The following is a 23,534-nucleotide window of genomic DNA, read 5'->3' on the forward strand; positions in this document are numbered from 1 at the left end:
GTTTCGGGTTCCGCTGGATAGGTCAGGAGTCCACTACACGCAACAAGCGGCTACACGGGTAGCAGGGGTTGTGTGGCGTGGACTGGGCGGTTTTTTAGGTTAGATGGCCTCGGGCAAGTACAGAAAGGGCAACAGCCTCAATGGGTTCGGGGCAAAGTCAGGACATGCGGGGACCAAGCAGCAATCGGCGTTGTAATTGTAAACTGTCGAAGCAGCATTGGTAAAGTATCGGAACTTCAAGCGCTGATAGAAAGCACCGAAGCTGAAATCGTTATAGGTACAGAAAGCTGGCTGAAGCCAGAGATAAATTGAGCCGAAATTTTGACAAAGGCACAGACGGTGTTTAGAAAGGATAGATTGCATGCAACCGGTGGTGGCGTGTTTGTCGCTGTTAGTAGTAGTTTATCCTGTAGTGAAGTAGAAGTGGATAGTTCCTGTGAAATATTATGAGTGGAGGTTACGCTCAACAACCGAGCTAGGTTAATAATTGGCTCCTTTTACCGACCTCCCGACTCAGCAGCATTAGTGGCAGAACAACTGAGAGAAAATTTGGAATACATTTCACATAAATTTTCTCAGCATAATATAGTCTTAAGTGGAGATTTTAATTTAGCAGATATAGACTGGGACACTCAGATGTTTAGGACGGGTGGTAGGGACAGAGCATCGAGTGACATTATACTGAGTGCACTATCTGAAAATTACCTCGAGCAATTAAACAGAGAACCGATTCGTAGAGATAACATCTTGGACCTACTGATAACAAACAGACCCGAACTTTTCGACTCTGTAAGTGCAGAACAGGAATCAGTGACCATAAGGCCGTTGCAGCATCCCTGAATATGGAAGTTAATAGGAATATAAAAAAAGGGAGGAAGATTTATCTGTTTAGCAAGAGTAATAGAAGGCAGATTTCAGACTACCTAACAGAAAATTTCTGTTCCGACACTGACAGTGTTGAGTGTTTATGGAAAAAGTTTAAGGCAAATGTAAAATGCGTTTTAGACAGGTACGTGCCGAGTAAAACTGTGTGGGACGGGAAAAACCCACCGTGGTTCAACAACAAAGTTAGGATACTACTGCGAAAGCAAAGAGAGCTTCACTCAAAGTTTAAACGCAGCCAAAACCTCTGAGACAAACAGAAGCTAAACGATGTCAAAGTTAGCGTAAAGAGGGCTATGCGTGAAGTGTTCAGTGAATTCGAAAGTAAAATTCTATGTACCGACTTGACAGAAAATCCTAGGAAGCTCTGGTCTTTCGTTAAATCAGTAAGTCTCTCGAAACAGCATATCCAGACACTCCGGGATGATGATGGCATTGAAACAGAGGATGACACGCGTAAAGCTGAAATACTAAACACCTTTTTCCAAAGCTGTTTCACAGAGGAAGACCGCACTGCAGTTCCTTCTCTAAATCCTCGAACAATCGAAAAAATGGCTGACATCGAAATAAGTGTCCAAGGAATAGAAAAGCAACTGGAATCACTCAACAGAGGAAAGTCCACTGGACCTGACGGGATACCAATTCGATTCTACACAGAGTACGCGAAAGAACTTGCCCCCCTTCTAACAGCCGTGTACCGCAAGTCTCTAGAGGAACGGAAGGTTCCAAATGATTGGAAAAGAGCACAGGTAGTCCCAGTCTTCAAGAAGGGTCGTCGAGCAGATGCGCAAAACTATAGACCTGTATCTCTGAGGTCGATCTGTTGTAGAATTTTAGAACATGTTTTTTGCTCGAGTATCATGTCGTTTTTGGAAACCCAGAATCTACTCTGTAGGAATCAACATGGATTCCGGAAACAGCGATCGTGTGAGACCCAACTCGCTTTATTTGTTCATGAGACCCAGAAAATATTAGATACAGGCTCCCAGGTAGATGCTATTTTCCTTGACTTCCGAAAGGCGTTCGATACAGTTCCGCACTGTCGCCTGATAAACAAAGTAAGAGCCTACGGTATATCAGACCAGCTGTGTGGCTGGATTGAAGAGTTTTTAGCAAACAGAACACAGCATGTTGTTATCAATGGAGAGACGTCTACAGACGTTAAAGTAACCTCTGGCGTGCCCCAGGGGAGTGTTATGGGACCATTGCTTTTCAATATATATACTAATGACCTAGTAGATAGTGTCGAAAGTTCCATGCGGCTTTTCGCGGATGATGCTGTAGTATACAGAGAAGTTGCAGCATTAGAAAATTGTAGCGAAATGCAGGAAGATTTGCAGCGGATAGGCACTTGGTACAGGGAGTGGCAACTGACCCTTAACATAGACAAATGTAATGTATTGCGAATACATAGAAAGAAGGATCCTTTATTGTATGATTATATGATAGCGGAACAAACACTGGTAGCAGTTACTTCTGTAAAATATCTGGGACTATGGGTGCGGAACGATTTGAAGTGGAATGGTCATATAAAATTAATTTTGGGAAGGCGGGTACCAGGTTGAGATTCATTGGGAGAGTCCTTAGAAAATGTAGTCCATCAACAATGGAGGTGGCTTACAAAACACTCGTTCGACCTACACTTAAATATTGCTCATCAGTGTGGGATCCGTACCAGGTCGGTTTGACGTAGGAGATAGAGAAGATCCAAAGAAGAGCGGCGCGTTTCGTCGCAGGGTTATTTGGTAACCGTGATAGCGTTACGGAGATGGTTTAGCAAACTCAAGTGGCAGACTCTGCAAGAGAGGCGCTCTGCATCGCGGTGTAGCTTGCTCGCCAGGTTTCGAATATATTGCTTCCCCCTACTTATACCTCCCGAGGAGATCACGAATGTAAAATTAGAGAGATTCGAGCGCGCACGGAGGCTTTCAGACAGTCGTTCTTCCCGCGAACCATACACGACTGGAACAGAAAAGGGAGGTAATGACAGTGGCACGTAAAGTTGTAAGTAGGCTGTTTATGTTTTCTTATTGGTAACGCCACGTAGCGCTCTATATGAAAAATCACTGGCTGTGCTGTGTGCAGTCTGTGGGTAGTTTGCATTGTTGTCTGCCATTGTAGTGTTGGGCAGCGGCAGCTGGATGTGAACAGCGCGTAGCGTTGCACAGTTGGAGGTGAGCCGCCAGCAGTGGTAGATGTGGGGAGAGAGATGGCGGAGTTTTGTAATTTGTCAAGAACTGCTATATACACTCCTGGAAATGGAAAAAAGAACACATTGACACCGGTGTGTCAGACCCACCATACTTGCTCCGGACACTGCGAGAGGGCTGTACAAGCAATGATCACACGCACGGCACAGTGGACACGCCAGGAACCGCGGTGTTGGCCGTCGAATGGCGCTAGCTGCGCAGCATTTGTGCACCGCCGCCGTCAGTGTCAGCCAGTTTGCCGTGGCATACGGAGCTCCATCGCAGTCTTTAACACTGGTAGCATGCCGCGACAGCGTGGACGTGAACCGTATGTGCAGTTGACGGACTTTGAGCGAGGGCGTATAGTGGGCATGCGGGAGGCCGGGTGGACGTACCGCCGAATTGCTCAACACGTGGGGCGTGAGGTCTCCACAGTACATCGATGTTGTCGCCAGTGGTCGGCGGAAGGTGCACGTGCCCGTCGACCTGGGACCGGACCGCAGCGACGCACGGATGCACGCCAAGACCGTAGGATCCTACGCAGTGCCGTAGGGGACCGCACCGCCACTTCCCAGCAAATTAGGGACACTGTTGCTCCTGGGGTATCGGCGAGGACCATTCGCAACCGTCTCCATGAAGCTGGGCTACGGTCCCGCACACCGTTAGGCCGTCTTCCGCTCACGCCCCAACATCGTGCAGCCCGCCTCCAGTGGTGTCGCGACAGGCGTGAATGGAGGGACAAATGGAGAGGTGTCGTCTTCAGCGATGAGAGTCGCTTCTGCCTTGGTGCCAATGATGGTCGTATGCGTGTTTGGCGCCGTGCAGGTGAGCGCCACAATCAGGACTGCATACGACTGAGGCACACAGGGCCAACACCCGGCATCATGGTGTGGGGAGCGATCTCCTACACTGGCCGTACACCACTGGTGATCGTCGAGGGGACACTGAATAGTGAACGGTACATCCAAACCGTCATCGAACCCATCGTTCTACCATTCCTAGACCGGCAAGGGAACTTGCTGTTCCAACAGGACAATGCACGTCCGCATGTATCCCGTGCCACCCAACGTGCTCTAGAAGGTGTAAGTCAACTACCCTGGCCAGCAAGATCTCCGGATCTGTCCCCCATTGAGCATGTTTGGGACTGGATGAAGCGTCGTCTCACGCGGTCTGCACGTCCGGCGCGAACGCTGGTCCAACTGGGGCGCCAGGTGGAAATGGCATGGCAAGCCGTTCCACAGGACTACATCCAGCATCTCTACGATCGTCTCCATGGGAGAATAGCAGCCTGCATTGCTGCGAAAGGTGGATATACACTGTACTAGTGCCGACATTGTGCATGCTCTGTTGCCTGTGTCTGTGTGCCTGTGGTTCTGTCAGTGTGATCATGTGATGTATCTGACCCCAGGAATGTGTCAATAAAGTTTCCCCTTCCTGGGACAATGAATTCACGGTGTTCTTATTTCAATTTCAAGGAGTGTATATTATGACTATTAAGGTAAATACAGTGTTTGTTCTCTATTAATATCTTTCATTTGCTAACAATCCCTATCAGTAGTTAGTGCCTTCCATAGTTTGAATCTTTTATTTAGCTGGCAGTAGTGGCGCCAGCTGTATTGCAGTAGTTCGAGTAACCAAGATTTTTGTGAGGTAAGCGATTTGTGAAACGCATAGGTTAATGTTAGTCATGGCCATTCTTTCGTAGGGATTTTTTGAAAGTCAGATTGCGTTGCGCTAAAAAATATTGTGTGTCAGTTTAAGCCCAGTCACGTGTATAATTTTTCAAAGGGGACGTTTCATATGTCGACCCACAGCCTAGGATACCTCACTGGAATCTTCTGATTTTATTCTTGTAGTTTGTGTAATTAGTGTAGCTATTGTTTATTGCAAGCGCGTGATCATAGAGAGAATTTCCTTTGTAGTTGTAGTTTTTCATTGTTGTACAGTAAAACAGTTGTGGCATGCATGTAGATTTGCACCAAGTATTTCGAAGCCGCAATTAACTAGATATTATTTTCAGTGTTATGTTAATGTGTTCTCTTATTTTTGCTCTTCAAATTGTGCTTTTCTGTGTTGTCGTGTGAAATATTGTGACAATAATGGCGTGTGAAAAACGTAACACTAGGCTCCAAAGTAAACTGAGTAATAATAGTGACGACGAGCGTAGCTTGCCAGCACCACTGTGTAATGAATTAACAGACATTCAAAGTAGTAATTTGGTAACTGTGCACAAGGAAATGGAGCGGGCGTCAAATAAGGGCGTAGACAATGAAACAATTAGTGAAGAGGAAAGCATTATCGATCGATCGGTCGGCAACAGCTCGCCTCAGGAATCGGGAATGACAGGACACAATTTTGCAAATATTGTAGATTCAGGTTTTGGGTCCTCACCGTTTTCTCAAATGAGTCAAGACACATTTTCCACTTGTCAAAATGTGAATGTTGCCGGTGCAAATTCACTGCCGAAAAGCACTGAGGAACATGTTCCAGACACCAGTGCATTGTTATTACAATTAATACAACAAATGGGACAAACACAGCAAAAGCTTCAAAAGTTAGACACAACGCTTGAACAAAATCAGAAACAAATGTGACAAAATCTTCAAAAGTTAGACACAATGGAACAAAATCAGAGACTAACACAGCAAAAGCTTCAAAAGTTCGACACCACACTTGAAAAAACACGTGAAGATTTAACTACTGAGTTACATAATATTGAATCGAATTGTCAAAAAGTCTGCAATGACGTAAAAACACATATTTGTGTGCATTTTCCACCTATTTTTTCGCGGCATGAAAATGCATTACAGAATCACGAAGCAGCCATAAAAGAACTGCAAGCCATTGTTCATGAAAATCATGAGACCTTGTCGGCTAAAATTGACTCAGTTGCATCTACCGATACGGTTATGCAACTTGCAAAAACTCAAGAAAACTTAAAGGACACAGTAGATTCGATTTCAACACAAATGGACACTCTGAAACTTGGTTCAGAAAAACACACTGAGGAAATGTGTTCACTATCGGAGAAAGTAGCCGAACTTTCGGATCAGTTCACTAACTTATCTACGAAGGTAGATGATAATCTGAACGACACAAAACCGGTAGTCTTTCGTGACACAGAAGAGTGCGAACAAATTAGGAAATTCAAACAAAATCAGAATCAAATTAATATGCAACACCAAAGAGAAATCCGGGAAGTATCAGCTGACTCAGGTAATACAAGAATTACGTATTTCAGAGGCCACTCGCGCTCCAATACAGGAAGAGGGACTTAGAAATACGGAACAACCGCAAAATAATAACACAGGACACTTCGGAAGTTATGAAAGAAATTGGCAATGTGCACCGAATTTTGAGATGGAACGGCCGACACGACCTAACAATGACCGATATGCGACTCGCCGACATGATGATTTTGACTATAAGCTGTTGATTACTACACGTAAATTCAAAACATTTAAGAATTCTGGCAACGACATTCATCCACAAGCATGGCTCCATCAATTCTCTCATTGTTTTCCTCCAAACTGGTCATTGGAGCACGGATTAGAATTTATGTGTGGCTATTTAGAGAATGAACCAGCTGTAAGAATGCGATCGATCATTCACGATTGCCACAGTGAAGGAGAGTTTTACCATGCCTTCCTCTCAGCATATTGGTCTCAAGCCACACAAGACCGAGTAAAACATAGCATCATAATGATGAAACGTTTCGAACAATCTGAATTTTCCAGTCTTGTGAAATATTTTGAAGACATGTTACACAAGAATCAGTATCTTTCAAACCCATACAGCCCCTCAGAACTCATCCGTATTTGCTTAATCAAACTGCCTGAACATTTACGACATATTATTTTGGCAGGACGTTGCAAAGACGACATTGAAGCTTTTCAAGGACTCTTACAAGAAATGGAAATTGACACTGACAATCGCGGAACGCACGAGCACAACAATTACAGATCACATCCGTCGCAATTCCGCGATGAAAGAAATAATAACTGGACGCGACAAGGCTATTCTCACAACACAAATCGTGACCGAAACAGACACCACCCGTATGACAACTGTTGGCAGAGTAGTAATAATTACAGGGAAAGATCACCTCTCCGCAGTAATGACTATCACAGAGACAATCAGAGAAACAGACAATATGGGAACCAAAACAATTATTATTACGGCAGACAGAATAACTTTAGACGCAACGGTCCACCGTGCAGTGATAATTCAGGGAGAAATTCTCCACCACTTACCTGAGAAGAAAGAAACTACAGGAACTACCGACATGACGACAGACGATATGATCGTAGCGACAGACCTGAATTGCATCAGAACTGGCGGGATTCAAACAGAGCAGGGCCCTCTCGACAAAGTGAATTTGTAGAAGTTAGGTCTCCAAACCCCAATAACGACCCGCGCCAACAAAGAGACAATAGGCAATGACTCATACCGCTGGCAGCCACAAAACGTACGTATGAAACTAACGACGCAGCTGCCGTAGCTAGTAACTACGTAAAAATGGAAGACATTAGGGACATCTTACTCCAGGAACACGACATAAAACATAACAACATTGTATATCCTGTGATTCACATTACTGTAAATGACGTAAAATTTACGGCAGTACTTGACTCTGGCAGTCCCATTTCAGTAATTAGTGAAACAGCTTTTAGCAAATGCAACAAATCGAACGATTGCCCCACACTTCCGTTACGTAAGATTAAATTACAAGGTGCAATCTTTGGAAAAAGTGTAGATGTACGCCAACAAACCAATTTAGAATTCTTTTGCCAAAGCCACAGCTTCTCTATGAACTTTCTTATAGTTCCATTATTATCGACGGAAATTATATTGGGAGTAGACTTTTTGAATGAATACAAAGCAATCTTAAACTTTCACAATGCGGAAATAAGTTTAGAGAAGGAAGGTAAGTCAATAGCTTTGAAATTTGAAGATTGGCTCTCAAACCATGACGAGGAAGTTAATCGGCTTTACCTTCTGTTAGACAACAGTTCAGAATTTTCTACAGCACTAGACACTAACAATCACTCTGCAAGTACTGACAGGGATGATATCGACGCCATATTTGAAATTAATGAGTTAATTCAGAATAAAATTCAAACAATTGAGAATTGTAATGACACTGATAGGTAGGACCTTTTTGAGATTTTACAAGCACATTCCACAGTTTTTACTCACAAAACAGGAACAATCAAGGGATTTCAATACCAATTTCGTGTTCTTGAGCATACTAAATTTTGTGTTAGACCATACGTAATTCCAGCACATTATAGGGACCGTGTTAGAACAGAAATACAATCTATGCTTGACAAGGGCATTATTGAGCCTGCAGTAAGCTCATACAACAATCCGTTACATGTTGTTGAGAAGAAAAATGGATCGATCAGACGTGTCTTAGATTCGAGACAAATCAATACTATCATTATTCCTGAAACAGACAGGCCGCAAACGTTGGAAGAACTTCTTCAAAATTTTAATGGCGTAAAAGTGTTGTCTTCTATTGATCTCAGATCCAGCTTTTATCAGATCGAACTTCATCCAGAATGTAGAAAATACACAGCTTTCCTTTGTTTCGGCGTTTGTTATCAGTTTCGGAAACTTCCTTTTGGTTTGAACATTTCTTCGGCAGCATTCATTCGCGGGCTAAATTCCATATTACCTGAGTTCTTAAAACGTCACATCACCTTATATGTAGACGATATTCTGATAGCAGAAGCCTCACGGGAACAACACAATCGCATCCTCAACAGCGTGTTACATATTTTTGCAGAATCTGGAATTACAGTTAACTTGGAAAAGTCTGAATTCGGTAGGACAAAGGTGAAGTTTTTGGGACATATTATTTCTTCTGAAGGCATTCAGCCGGATCCTGAAAAGTTAGAAGCAATCAGAGCCATTCCAGTTCCATCCAAAAAAAGACAAGTCCGCAGTTTTCTAGGTCTCGTAAATTTTTACCGTCGTTTTCTGAATATGCAAATTCTTGTTACACCAAAACTTTGTTCTCTCACTCGAAAAAATACTATTTGGAACTGGGACGAACAAGCACAGTTGGAATTCAATTCTTTGAAAGAATCGCTACTTAACGTGCCAATACTAGCTCATCCATATCTGTCACAAGATTTCTGCCTTAGCACGGATTCTTCTAAAGTCGGTCTTGGTGCCCATTTATTTCAAGAAGCCATAGAAAATGACATTACTGTTCAGAAAACCATTGCTTTTGCTAGCCGAGTGCTAACAAAATCTGAAAAATATTATTCCGTTACTGAATTAGAAGCTTTAGCTATCGTTTGGGCATTTAACAAATTCCGTTTCTTTCTTTCTGGTAAGCACGTAAAAGTATACAGTGATCATCGTGCATTACAATTTCTTATGTCTTCAAAATTAAATCATGACAGGTTAAAACGTTGGGCATTGTTTCTGCAAGAATTCCGCTTCACAATAGTCTACATTCCCGGCAAGGAGAACATTGTTGCGGACGCGCTGTCACGCGCACCGGCTGGGCTTGAGAAAAGTAACACAGAAGGCAACCTCGAGAAAAATTTCAGTATTCTTTACTTTCAGAAAGTCGCCTTTGAAAACTTCATCACCACATCTTTAAAGGACATTGCTCATGAACAAGATAAAGATCCGATTTGGAAAGACATCAAAAGCAAATGGCATGAAAAGACACACACACAGATTCGGCATTATTATTTGGTTAGAAACAACATACTGTTCAAACGCTGCACTGTTGATGACAAGCTATGGGTACTTTGCATTCCAGGCGATTTTGTTAATAAGCTCATTTGGTAGATTCATTTCAGCTACGCACATTTTGGCCCACGAAAATGTTATCATATTCTTCGAACGACTTGTTATTTTAACAATATGGAAAAGAGAATTCGAAGAGTCTTGTCTATTTGTAAACTTTGTCAAAAGGCGAAACCATCTACTATCTCACATCGTGCTCCGTTGTTTCCTATCATTCCTTCTAAATTAAAAGAATTTGCTGCAGCTGATCTATTGGGACCCCTTGTCAGAACATGGAATGGATTTTCGTACGTTCTAGTCGCTGTTGAACTTACTTCAAAATTTGTTTCTTTCACACCGTTACGTAAAGCCACTGGACGGTCCGTATCCAACGCCTTTGTTAAAAATTTCTTACGTGAAGTTGGACACGTTAGTAAAGTCATTTCAGATAACGGACCGCAATTCAGATCTGCTGGTTGGTCACGCATGCTTCGCAACCATAAAATCAAACCTGTTTTTATTTCATTGTACTCACCACATTGTAATCCCTCCGAACGGATTATGAAAGAAATCAATAAGCTTTGCAGACTTTATTGTCACAGAAAGCATCAGCATTGGGACAGATATTTACACTTATTTTAAAACGTGCTGAATGAAATGTCTCATGATTCCACTGCTTTACCGCCTACTCTTGTACTGAAGAATGAAAAACTACCAAACAGAATCAGAGAGCTTGTACCTTTCCCGAATACACGTAAACTTCGACACAAAGACATAATTGATTTGGGTATAAAAAATATAAAATCTGCAGGAGACAAAAGGAGAAAACTACACGGTAAAGCAAATGCAAAGAAATTATATATTGGTCAGAAAGTTCTCATTAAAGCTCATTCATTGTCACATAAGAAGAAACACTTGAGTCACAAATTCTTTCTAGTTTACAATGGACCTTACAGAATCCGACATATACCACATGATAATTGCGTTGAAGTTGAAACTCTGCGTACTAGGAAGAGTAAAGGTTTACACCACATTTCACATGTAAAACCGTTTATTGAAAAATAATCTACTGTTTAACTTTGTCTTTGCCATAAAACTTTTCACTTTACATTACTAGTATGCTTGTCACACTGAGAAACTGTTAACATGCAACAATGTTTGAAGTTAAATATCCAGTCAAGAACCAAGAGAACTTATTTCAACAGGAATTACGAATGCATTGTTATAGCGAACAGACTACACAGTGTTGTATTTGTACATTCTTGCTTGTTAGTTGCACGATTACGTAACAACTATAAGGCTTACATACTTAGGACACATACTGGTACTGCTAATGAGATTTTAATGCAACATTTTGGTTTATTTGAAAATACATTCTGGATTTAAAGTACTTTCAGTGAGATACCAGATGACACAGTGGTTAGTTTATGTGACAGCTACACGATTTTATCACGACGCTACTAATGAGTGACAATTTACAATGTTGCTTTTGCAGTGTTTCTGTTTTATATCTGCACAGTTTTCTGTTTTATTCTGGAAAGTAAAACATGTTTTAGTAGTAACTTTTGTGGTATAGCTACAATGAGACAGCCTTTTCCGTAGCACAACAATACGTTACAGTACAGTACTTTCTTCATCACAACAATAAGCGTAATAACTACGATATCTATACACAAAGCATTTCACTTTTGTTTATCATGAGGTAAGTACATTGACTTCTGCAGAACTTAGCTTTCGGAGGACGATAAATACGAGAATTCCACAGAGATTATCTCACAACATGACGCACAGTTTAGCGCTACAGTACACGTATTTGAGTGATTAATTTCGCACTTAAAACATTTATTTTTTTAAAGATATTTGAAGTGAAATGATACAAGGGTTTTCCGTGATACATTTCATTCCATTGCTGTAATCTGTAACACCTGAGGGTATAATTACATTAATCCTCAGGGGGTACACGCTTACTTTGTGTACCATGTGTTTGGCAAGCACAAGGAGCCCTAGCTAATATGGTATTTGCTTATACAACTTTACACATCAGTACCATATTTCTCCAACACATAAATTACACAGCTATCTGATCATTTAACTGAGAGATAAACATTTTTTTTTACTACATCAGTGACACATGTTTACGCAATTACACAGTTGGGTAACTTCACACTTACGAAATTGTATTTAGTCTGTACTTTGTGGACTGTTCATATTTTTATGGAACCATTGTGATACTATGAGAGCTTTGAATGATGTATTTAGTAAGGGAGCATGATTTTAAAGTACGTTTGAGGTAGATGACACTATTGAAATGAGCAGAGAATTTTTTTTAATTATTGGAGGAAGCTACGACGTTTTTGAGATTTGACTGAGGTGTTATGATGTTATTTTTACGACGACGATTTGTATTATGCTGTTGAGGTATGTTTATGATCAATAAGATGATGCTACCGTATATGAGGAATCTGATTATGCTATGTATTTATTACTATGTAATATTGAAGTGTCGACGAATATGTATATGTGTAATAAGGTAAGGAATAATGAGTAGTGGTTAGGGACGCTGATTTGTGAAAAAGGTTGTTGGAAACCAAGGATCGCACTTTAAGAGTTATGAAATGTGTGTAAATGCATAATGTATCACAATGCCGACGAAAACGTTTTGAACACCGTTATATTTATAGGATTTTGTTTCTACACATTCGTAATGCAAATTCTCGACCTCTGAAATTTTTTTATATAAGACTGTCACTGTAGCACAAACTGCTGTCGTAAATATTTCGGTAAGGAAGCTAAGTGACTCAGGCGCCCAGGTGTGCCAGCCACCTGGGGAAAAAGCCATTAGGCGAAAAAAAGAAGAGGCCATTATCCTCGCTGTTGACATTCCTTTGCAGAAAGCATCACAAGTACGACACGCTTATTACTTGGAAAGATACTTACATCTGCACACCTCAATAATGACAAGCGTATTTCTACGAGAATTGAGAGAATTTCTACTAACTTATGAAATGCCACATGACTATTGAATGATATTTTTATGCTTTGTACATAGTTGCTTATTTCATTTGATATCTGTTTTCCAGCTATTTTGCAGCATTGGTTTTATAAAATAAAATTAAATGCATTTGCTAATGTGAAAACTTTCTGTCAACAGATCTATAAAATAATAATTTTATGATCCACATTCTTCGAAAAAGGAGCACTTGGAAAGGAAAGAACAATAAGAAGGGATTAATAACAGTAACTGCATACATAATTTTCTTTTCAACTGCTTGGTAATTTTTTTTTTTGGTAGAGTAAGTTATCGTGATGCATCACTCTAGTGTTAAGCTGTGACATAGGTATTAGACATGGCCATTTTTGGGTAATATTTTTTTTCTGCTTGAGCTTTGTCATGTTTACATATAAGCTGCTGTTTGCCAGGCAGAGTGCTACTGAATTTTAATTTGTGTTACTCTGCTAAGCCAGATTTATTTTTCTTGTTTGCTGCACATTGCCTTATATTAGTTGTAATTTATGCTGCTGCATTGCCTCGTCCCTTAGTTTAGCATCTGAGCTCAGTAGATTTAAGTTAGCTTAAGAGGGGGTAGACTATATAAGAGAATGAATTGCGATGAATTGGAAGAAATGCATTGAGAAGTTATACGAAAAAAGTACAGAAAGCAGGTATAGATAGGACCTTTTGGAAATAATGAGGAACGAAGGGAGATCTCCGAGAAGTAAAGAAAGTTTTGTTTGCAAAATACTGCAGTAAAAGAAACCCTGTCCTTTCCTTGTGTTATCCCACTATGTGTTTGTGTTCCCTTGTGTATTTGTGTATTTCCTGTCTTGATGTGTTTAGCTAATAAGAGTTATGTTGTAGAATTTTTCTAATAATATGTTATTTACTTCGTAAAGATGTTTAGACATTATTTATTCTGTTCTGTGTTGTTGCTCACATGTGAAGTTGATGTTTCAAAATTTATTCTGATCTTTTATGTATCAACTTATCTCATAATTCCTGTAACATTGATGTATATGTTTATTTCTATTCTGCTGTAAAACCTGTACTACAAATGTTATCTGTATTGTTATGTTCTTTAATGATGTATTTTGTACCTTTGTAATTGTATTCTTATGTTATAAAATTGTAATTGACACCAGTTCATCAAATTAAGTAACTTGTAAGTTCCATTTCACTGCACACGTTTCTGTTGGTCATAGTATATGGACAATATGTGAGAAGTAGGGACTGATAGTGTTTGCACGTGTGTTAATAATTCAGCAAGGGACTGGATAACAGCATTGCTGGTTCTAAGGACAATTTCAAAAACTTTGTGAGTGCACAAGTGGTGGTTTATGGACTTGCTATATTGTCCACAAGACTCTTCGATGGTGATTGTGCACCTGCACAGTTCCAACAGATGGCTGCTGGCCGTCTCTACAAGGACTACAGTGGGTCTGCATCTTTGATGACCCAACAATACCATTATTTCTACAAGGACTACAGTGGGTCTACACTTTTGCTGACTCACCAGTACCATTATTTCTACAAGGACTGCAGTGGGTCTGCACCTATGGTGGCCCACCAATACCATACTCTCTACCAGGACTACAGTGGGTCTGCTCTGTGATGACCTACCTACCAATACTCTTCAAAACTTCGACTGACTCTGCTGTGGGTTTGCTCTGTTGTGGCCCATTACCTGTCAGCATGTCAAGAGTCAGCACTGTCTTTCCGTTGGAAGGACAACACTACTTCTTCAAGACTGCATGGAAATCCACTACTTCTGTGTGCAATTTCTTTTACTAACGAGACTTTGTGAAAAAAAAAACTGTAATTACTATTATGATGAATGATCAGAACTATCTTTATGCACTGTGAGAAAATTTTAGCTTTTGACAAACATTGTATCAATAAGTGTGTGCATTTGATTTCTTTGTTATTGTAATTACGATTATGAAAAATTTTAACAAATATGTATTGCCCAGTGCCCAAAACAATTTGTAAAATTTTTTGTGGGGAGCATGGGGGCTATGTATTTTGGCTGTTTATGTTTTCTTATTGGTAACGCCACGTAGCGCTCTATATGAAAAATCACTGGCTGTGCTGTGTGCAGTCTGTGGATAGTTTGCATTGTTGTCTGCCATTGTAGGTTGGGCAGCGGCAGCTGGATGTGAACAGCGCGTAGCGTTGCGCAGTTGGAGGTGAGCCGCCAGCAGTGGTGGATGTGGGGAGAGAGATGGCGGAGTTTTGTAATTTGTCATGAACTGCTATAAATATTATGACTATTAAGGTAAATACAGTGTTTATTCTCTATTAATATCTTTCATTTGCTAACTATCCCTATCAGTAGTTAGTGCCTTCCATAGTTTGAATCTTTTATTTAGCTGGCAGTAGTGGCGCCTGCTGTATTGCAGTAGTTCGAGTAACCAACATTTTTGTGAGGTAAGCGATTTGTGAAACGCATAGGTTAATGTTAGTCAGGGCCATTCTTTCGTAGGGATTTTTTGAAAGTCAGATTGCGTTGCGCTAAAAAATATTGTGTGTCAGTTTAAGCCCAGTCACGTATATAATTTTTCAAAGGGGACGTTTCAAAGTGCCCAACGCCACATACCGTTGGGTGGCTTGCGGAGTATAAATGTAGATGTAGACGTAAAATGTGGAGGAAAATTCAGAAATGACAAGAATGATTGCAGAAGAGTGGAAAAGAAAGCTCAGAATCCACTAGATAACGATCAGTTTGGCATAAGGAAAGGTAAGACACAAGAGAGGGAGTTCTGACATTAGGAATGATACTGTTAGCATGAATGAATAAAAATCAAGACTCACTCATAGGATCTGTCGCCCTGACAAAAGCGTTTGAAGATGTAAGATGGTGCAAGATACTCGAACTTCTGAGAAAAGTAGGGGTAGGCTGTAGGGAAATATGGGTGATATATAATATGTACAGGAACGAAGAGAGAATAATAGGAGTGGAAGACAAAAAATGAAGTGTTCGGAATGAAATGAATGTAAGAAAGGGATGTAGTCTTTCGGCCTATTGTTCATTCTGTATATCGAAGAAGCAATGAAGGAAATAAGAGAAAGGTTCACGGTTGGAATCAAATTCACGGTGAAAGTACGTCAGTGATAAGATTCGCTAATGACATTGCAATCATCAGTGAAAGTGTGTCGTGTCCTGACATAGGTTGGAGAGGGAGAAAGGGGGTTACTGGTCAGTCTTCACTTCCGAGCAATACAGAGCAGAAGGACAATTCACAGTGAAGGCATTTGATTGTTTTCTTCTATCTGAGCCAACACTGGTACAGGCATTTACTAGAAATGCACGTGGTGAGACTTGGTAGGGAACTCGTTGTGGAGACTCTTGGACAAAGAGGGTTTTGAAATAGTTGTTTATTCCAGACAGGACAAACTAATACATTGGAGGCTAGTTCTAAAAACATGAATAACACTGTTACGAAAGAAGCCAGTGCAGATGTCCCAGGAGTGGATGCTAACTGTGATGTCACCGCGAGACACCACACTTGCTAGGTGGTAGCCTTTAAATCGGCCGCGGTCCGTTAGTATACGTCGGACCCGCGTGTCGCCACTACCAGTGATTGCAGACCGAGCGCCGCCACACGGCAAGTCTAGAGAGACTTCCTAGCACTCGCCCCAGTTGTACAGCCGACTTTGCTAACGATGGTTCACTGACAAATTACGCTCTCATTTGTCGAGACGATAGTTAGCATAGCCTTCAGCTACGTCATTTGCTACGACCTAGCAAGGCGCCATTACCAGTTACTATTGATGCTGTAAAACATGTACCGTCAAGAGCGATGTTCACCAATTATGGATTAAAGTTAAGTATTCCAGAAGATACTTACGTTTTTTGCTAGTCTCAATTCCTTGTCCTGTTCCAGACCTCACGCCAGCCTGCGTGAGTTTAAACGCGTGACTTTCGGCTTCCTTATAGTGGGTTGGCTGTCTTGCCAATCCACAACACTAACCACAGTAGCAAACACTAGTAGCATCTTAAGGCAACAACTTAGTAGCAAAACAAAACATACTGAATGTGACACTCCAAGCGAGAGAGCAGATTTACGCGGAGCTGGACCGAGACTTGAGTCGACGGACGTGGATTCGGTGCCCAGATCGTCTGACTGAGAACTCCGCCAAAATGGGGAATCTAGGGGTTTTAAAGAGTCCCATGGGGGCACTGTTTTTCCCACTTAGAGCTAACCAGCCAATCGCAAAGGTCTCTTGCAGGCGCCTCCCAATCACAGTTTAGTTAGGTCCCCTGTACTGCTCCTAAGGCGGGTATGTTAAAGCAGTTGCACTAAGTCTGTATTTGGTATCAACATTGTACAGCCGAAAGCTAACCGTAACTGAGCTGCCAAATAAGGCTTGCAACATTATTGTAATACGTCATTTATCCCCGGAGTAGGGGGTGTTAGGTCAACAGTTTATTGGCGTTTTCGCTCTCTAACCCTTGTGAACTTATTGACGTTGCTGTTCTCAGGGCTGGTATCAAGCTGGCTTTATATGCTAGTACGTGTCTGTTGGTTACTAAGTTCTACGGTGGCAACCTACCACTGCGTCTAGACGACATATGAAGGTACATGTTAATTCTTTGATGAGTAGCTAACGCCCTGGGAACGCGTTTTCGCATGGCTCTCCCCTTACAGTTTACTTCATGTAACAATATCTCTCCTAGTTTCGTCTGCCCTCAGCATCGTCTCTGCTTCCACGCCTTGGAGCGCCTGTCCTCCTTTCTCACAGCTTCAAGATAACACTACAGTAGCAAGGAATAATGAATACACTACAAGTGAAGAAGAATTACAGGATTTGTTGAATAGAATGAACAGACTAGTAAGTAAATAATATGGACTGAGAGTAAATCGAAAAAACGAAGTAAGGAGGAGTAACAAAAATGAGAACAGCGAGAAACTCAACATCTGTATTGGGGATCACAAAGCAGACGAAGTTATGGAATTCTGTTACTTTGGCAGCGAAATAACCAATGATGGACGGAGCAAGGGGGTCATAAAGATCACTGGCAAAAAGGGCATTCCAGGCCAAGAGACACCTGCTAGTACATGGTACATGTACGTGTACTGTGAAAGGTGGACTGTGGAGAAATCGGATCTTAGGAGAATCACATCTGCTATGTGGTGCTACAGAAGAATGCTGAAAATTAGGCGGAGTGATGAGGCAAGAAGTGAGGAAATTGTATGCAGAATCGACGAGGGGAGGAAAGGAATATGTTGAAAGCACTGACAAGAAGAATGGACAAGATAGTAAAACATCTGTTGAGACAAGAGTGGCCAAGATTTTGACTCACGGCCATTGAAACGTCCCCTTTTAACAATTATACACGACTGTCCTTCAACTGACACACAATATTTTGTTAGCGCAACGCAATCTGACTTTCAATAATCCCTACAAAAGAATGGGCCCTGACTAACATTAAACTATACCTTTCACAAATCACTTACCTCACAAAAATCTTCGCTACTCAAGCTACTGCAATACAGCTGGCGCCACTACTCCCAGCTAAATAAAAGATTCAAACTACTGAAGGCACTAACTACTGATAGGCATAGTTAGTAAATGAAAGATTTTGATAGAGAACAACCAATGTATTTACCTCAATAGTCATAATATATGTAGCAGTTCATGACAAATTTCAAAACTCCGCCATCTCTCTCCCCACATCCACCACTGCTGGCGGCTCACCTCCAACTGCGCAACGCTACGTGCTGTTCACAGCCAGCTGCCTAACACTACAATGGCGAGTATTACAACAATGCAAAGCAGCCACAGACTGCACACAGCACAGCCAGTGATTTTCATACAGAGGTGGCGTTACCAATAACAAAACCTAAACAGCCTACTTACATAGCCCCCATGCTCCCCACAAAAAATTTTACAAATTGTTTTGGGCACTGGGCAATACATATTTGTTAAAATTTTTCATAATCGAAATTACAATAACAAAGAAATCAAATGCACACACTTATTGATACAATGTTGGTCAAAAGCAAAAATGTTCTCGCAGTCCATAAATACAGTCCTGATCGTTGAATTGCAGTGTTTTTCCCGAAGTCTGAGCAGTAAAAGAAAATGCACACGGAAGTAGTGGATTTCCATGCAGTCTTGAAGAAGTAGTGATGTCCTTGCAACGGAAAGACAGTGCTGACTCTTGACATGCAGATAGGTAATGGGCCACAACAGAGCAAACCCACAGCAGAGTCAGTCGAAGTTGAAGAATATTGGTACGTAGGTCATCACAGAGCAGACCCACAGTAGTCCTGGTAGAGATTATGGGATTGGTAGGCCGTCAAAGGTGCAGACCCACTGTACTCCTTGTAGAGACGGCCAGCAGCCATCTGTTGCGACTGTGCAGGTGCACAATCACCATTGAAGAGTCTTGCGGATAATATAGCAAGTCCATAACCGCCACTTGTGCACTCACAAAGTTTTTGGAATCGTCCTTAGAACCAGCAATGCTGTTATCCAGTCCCTTGCTGAATTATTAATACATGTGCAAACACTAACAGTCCCTACTTCTCACATATTGTCCATATACTATGACCAACAGAAACGTGTGCAGTGAAATGGAACTTACAAGTTACTTAATTTGATAACCTGGTGTCAATTACAATTTTATAACATGAGAATACAATTACAAAGGTACAAAATACACTCCTGGAAATGGAAAAAAGAACACATTGACACCGGTGTGTCAGACCCACCATACTTGCTCCGGACACTGTGAGAGGGCTGTACAAGCAATGATCACACGCACGGCACAGCGGACACACCAGGAACCGCGGTGTTGGCCGTCGAATGGCGCTAGCTGCGCAGCATTTGTGCACCGCCGCCGTCAGTGTCAGCCAGTTTGCCGTGGCATACGGAGCTCCATCGCAGTCTTTAACACTGGTAGCATGCCGCGACAGCGTGGACGTGAACCGTATGTGCAGTTGACGGACTTTGAGCGAGGGCGTATAGTGGGCATGCGGGAGGCCGGGTGGACGTACCGCCGAATTGCTCAACACGTGGGGCGTGAGGTCTCCACAGTACATCGATGTTGTCGCCAGTGGTCGGCGGAAGGTGCACGTGCCCGTCGACCTGGGACCGGACCGCAGCGACGCACGGATGCACGCCAAGACCGTAGGATCCTACGCAGTGCCGTAGGGGACCGCACCGCCACTTTCCAACAAATTAGGGACACTGTTGCTCCTGGGGTATCGGCGAGGACCATTCGCAACCGTCTCCGTGAAGCTGGGCTACGGTCCTGCACACCGTTAGGACGTCTTCCGCTCACGCCCCAACATCGTGCAGCCCGCCTCCAGTGGTGTCGCGACAGGCGTGAATGGAGGGACGAATGGAGACGTGTCGTCTTCTGCGATGAGAGTCGCTTCTGCCTTGGTGCCAATGATGGTCGTATGCGTGTTTGGCGCCGTGCAGGTGAGCGCCACAATCAGGACTGCATACGACCGAGGCACACAGGGCCAACACCCGGCATCATGGTGTGGGGAGCGATCTCCTACACTGGCCGTACACCACTGGTGATCGTCGAGGGGACACTGAATAGTGCACGGTACATCCAAACCGTCATCGAACCCATCGTTCTACCATTCCTAGACCGGCAAGGGAACTTGCTGTTCCAACAGGACAACGCACGTCCGCATGTATCCCGTGCCACCCAACGTGCTCTAGAAGGTGTAAGTCAACTACCATGGCCAGGAAGATCTCCGGATCTGTCCCCCATTGAGCATGTTTGGGACTGGATGAAGCGTCGTCTCACGCGGTCTGCTCGTCCAGCACGAACGCTGGTCCAACTGAGGCGCCAGGTGGAAATGGCATGGCAAGCCGTTCCACAGGACTACATCCAGCATCTCTACGATCGTCTCCATGGGAGAATAGCAGCCTGCATTGCTGCGAAAGGTGGATATACACTGTACTAGTGCCGACATGTGCATGCTCTGTTGCCTGTGTCTATGTGCCTGTGGTTCTGTCAGTGTGATCATGTGATGTATCTGACCCCAGGAATGTGTCAATAAAGTTTCCCCTTCCTGGGACAATGAATTCACGGTGTTCTTATTTCAATTTCCAGGAGTGTACATCATTAAATAACATAACAATACAGAGAACATTTGTAGTACAGGCTTTACAAAGGAATCGAAATAACATATACATCAGTGTTACAGGAGTTATGACATAAGTACATACATAAAGATCAGAAGAACTTTTGAAACATCAACTTCACACATGAGCATTAAAACAGAACAGAATAAATAATGTCTAAACATCTTTACAAAGAAAATAACATAGTATTTGAAAAATTCTACAACATAAATCTTATTAGCTAAACACATAAAGACAGGAAAAACACAAATACACAAGGGAACTCAAACACATAGTGGGATAACACAAGGAAAGGACAGGGTTTCTTTTACTGCAGTATTTTGCAAACAAAACTTTCTTTACTTCTCGGAGATCTCCCTTCATTCGTCATTATTCCCAAAAAGTCCTATCTATACCTGCTTTCTGTATTCTATTCATATTTCTTTCAAAATAATTATGTCTCAGTGTACAATACTCATTTTGGCCCAAATCTTTTTCATATAACTTCTCAATGCATTTTTTCCCTATTGTCCATAGTCAGTTTCTTATATAGTCTACCCCCTCTTAAGCTAACTTAAATCTACTGAGCTCAGATGCTAAACTAAGGAACGAGGCAATGCAGCAGCACAAAACAATTAACACAAACACCAATGATCAAAAATACAAATGGCGAAGCAAGCAGCATAAATTACAACTAATATAAGGCAATGAGCAGCAAACAAGAAAAATAAATCTGTAGTAAACTGGATTAACAGAATAATACAAAGTGAAATTTAGTAGCACTATGCCTGGCAAACAGCAGCAAAAAAATGCAAAATTTATATCTAAACATGACATAGCTCAAGCAGAAAAAATATTACACTAAAGATGGCCATGTCTAATACCTATGTCACATCTTAACACTAGAGTGATGCATCACGAGAACTTACACTAGCAGATAAGTTACCAAATCGTAAAGAAATTATTAATGCAATTCCTGTGAAGGGAAATGTCTATTTATGTGCCCTCGTTTTCTTGGAAGTAGATCATAAATTTCTTATTGACTGGATCTGTAGGCATAAAATAACTATATTAGTACATATATTAAATTTTATTTTAACCAATGCTGCAGTGCAGCTAGAAACTAGATATTAAAGAAAATGAGCAAATATGTACAAAGGACGGCATGAAACATCATTCATTAGCCATATGGCATTTCATAAGGCAGTAAAAATTCCCTCAATTCTCGAGAAAGACGCTTGTCATAATCAGGTGTGCAGATGTAAGTATCTTTCCAAGTAATGAGTGTGTCGTATTTGCGGTGCTTTCTACAAAGCAATGTCAATAGCGAGGATAATGGCCTCTTCTTTTTTTGCACCTAATGGCTTTCTTTTGTCAGACGTATACCTCTCAGCTGGGCGCCCAAAACACATTACGCCAAGGTCACTTACCTTTCTTGCTGAAATATTTACGACGGCAGTTTCCGCTGCAGTGACAGTCTCATATAAAAATATTTCAAAGGTGAAGAATTTGGGTTACAAATCTGTAGAAAGAAAGTCCTATTGATATAACAGTGTCCAAAAAATTTTCGGCGGCATTGTAATACATTCACGCATTTACATACATTTCATAACTCTTAAAGTACGATTCTTGGTTTCCAACAACCTTTTTCACAAACCAGAGTCCCTAACCACTACTCATTATTCCTTACCTTATTTGTCGACACTTCTTCAATATTTTATGATAACAGATATGTAGCATACTCAAATAACTCATATAGCATCAGCTTATTGATCATAAACATACCACAACAGCATAATACACATAGTCATCGTAATAATAGCATCATAACACATAAGTCAAATCTCAAAAACGTCGTAGCTTCCTCCAATAATTTCAAAACCTAAAAAAAATTCTCTGCTCATGTCAAAAGTTTCGTCCACCTTAAACGTACTTTAAAAATCGTGATCCCATACCAAGTACATCATTCAAAGCTCTCATAGTCTCACAATGGTTCCATAAAAATATGAACAGTTCACAAAGTACAGACAAAATACAATTTCATAAGTGTGAAATTATCCAACTGTGTAATTGCGTAAACATGTGTCACTGATGTAGTAAAAAAAATGTTTATCTCTCAGTTAAATGATCAGATAGCTGTGTAATTTGTGTGTTAGAGAAATATGGTAGCGATGTGTAAAGTTGTATAAGCAAATACCATATTAGCTAGGGCTCCTCGTGCTTGCCAAACACATGGTACACAAAGTAAGCGTGTACCCCCCTGAGGATTAATGTAATTATACTCTCAGGTGTTACAGATTACAGCAATGGAATGAAATGTATCACGGAAAACCCTTGTATCATTGCACTTCAAATATCTTAAAAAAATAAATGTTTTAAGTGCGAAATTAATCACTCAAATACGTGTACTGCAGCGCTAAACTGTGCGTCATGTTGGAAGATAATCTCTGTGGAAGTCTCGTAGTTATCGTCCTCCGAAAGCTAAGTTCTGCAGAAGTCAATGTACTTACCTCATGATAAACAAAAGTGAAATGCTTTGCGTATAGATATCGTAGTTATTACGCTTATTGTTGTGATGAAGAAAGTACTGTACCGTAACGTATTGTTGTGCTACGGAAAAG

Source organism: Schistocerca nitens, chromosome 7, assembly GCF_023898315.1.
Source record: "Schistocerca nitens isolate TAMUIC-IGC-003100 chromosome 7, iqSchNite1.1, whole genome shotgun sequence".
NCBI lineage: Eukaryota > Metazoa > Arthropoda > Insecta > Orthoptera > Acrididae > Schistocerca > Schistocerca nitens.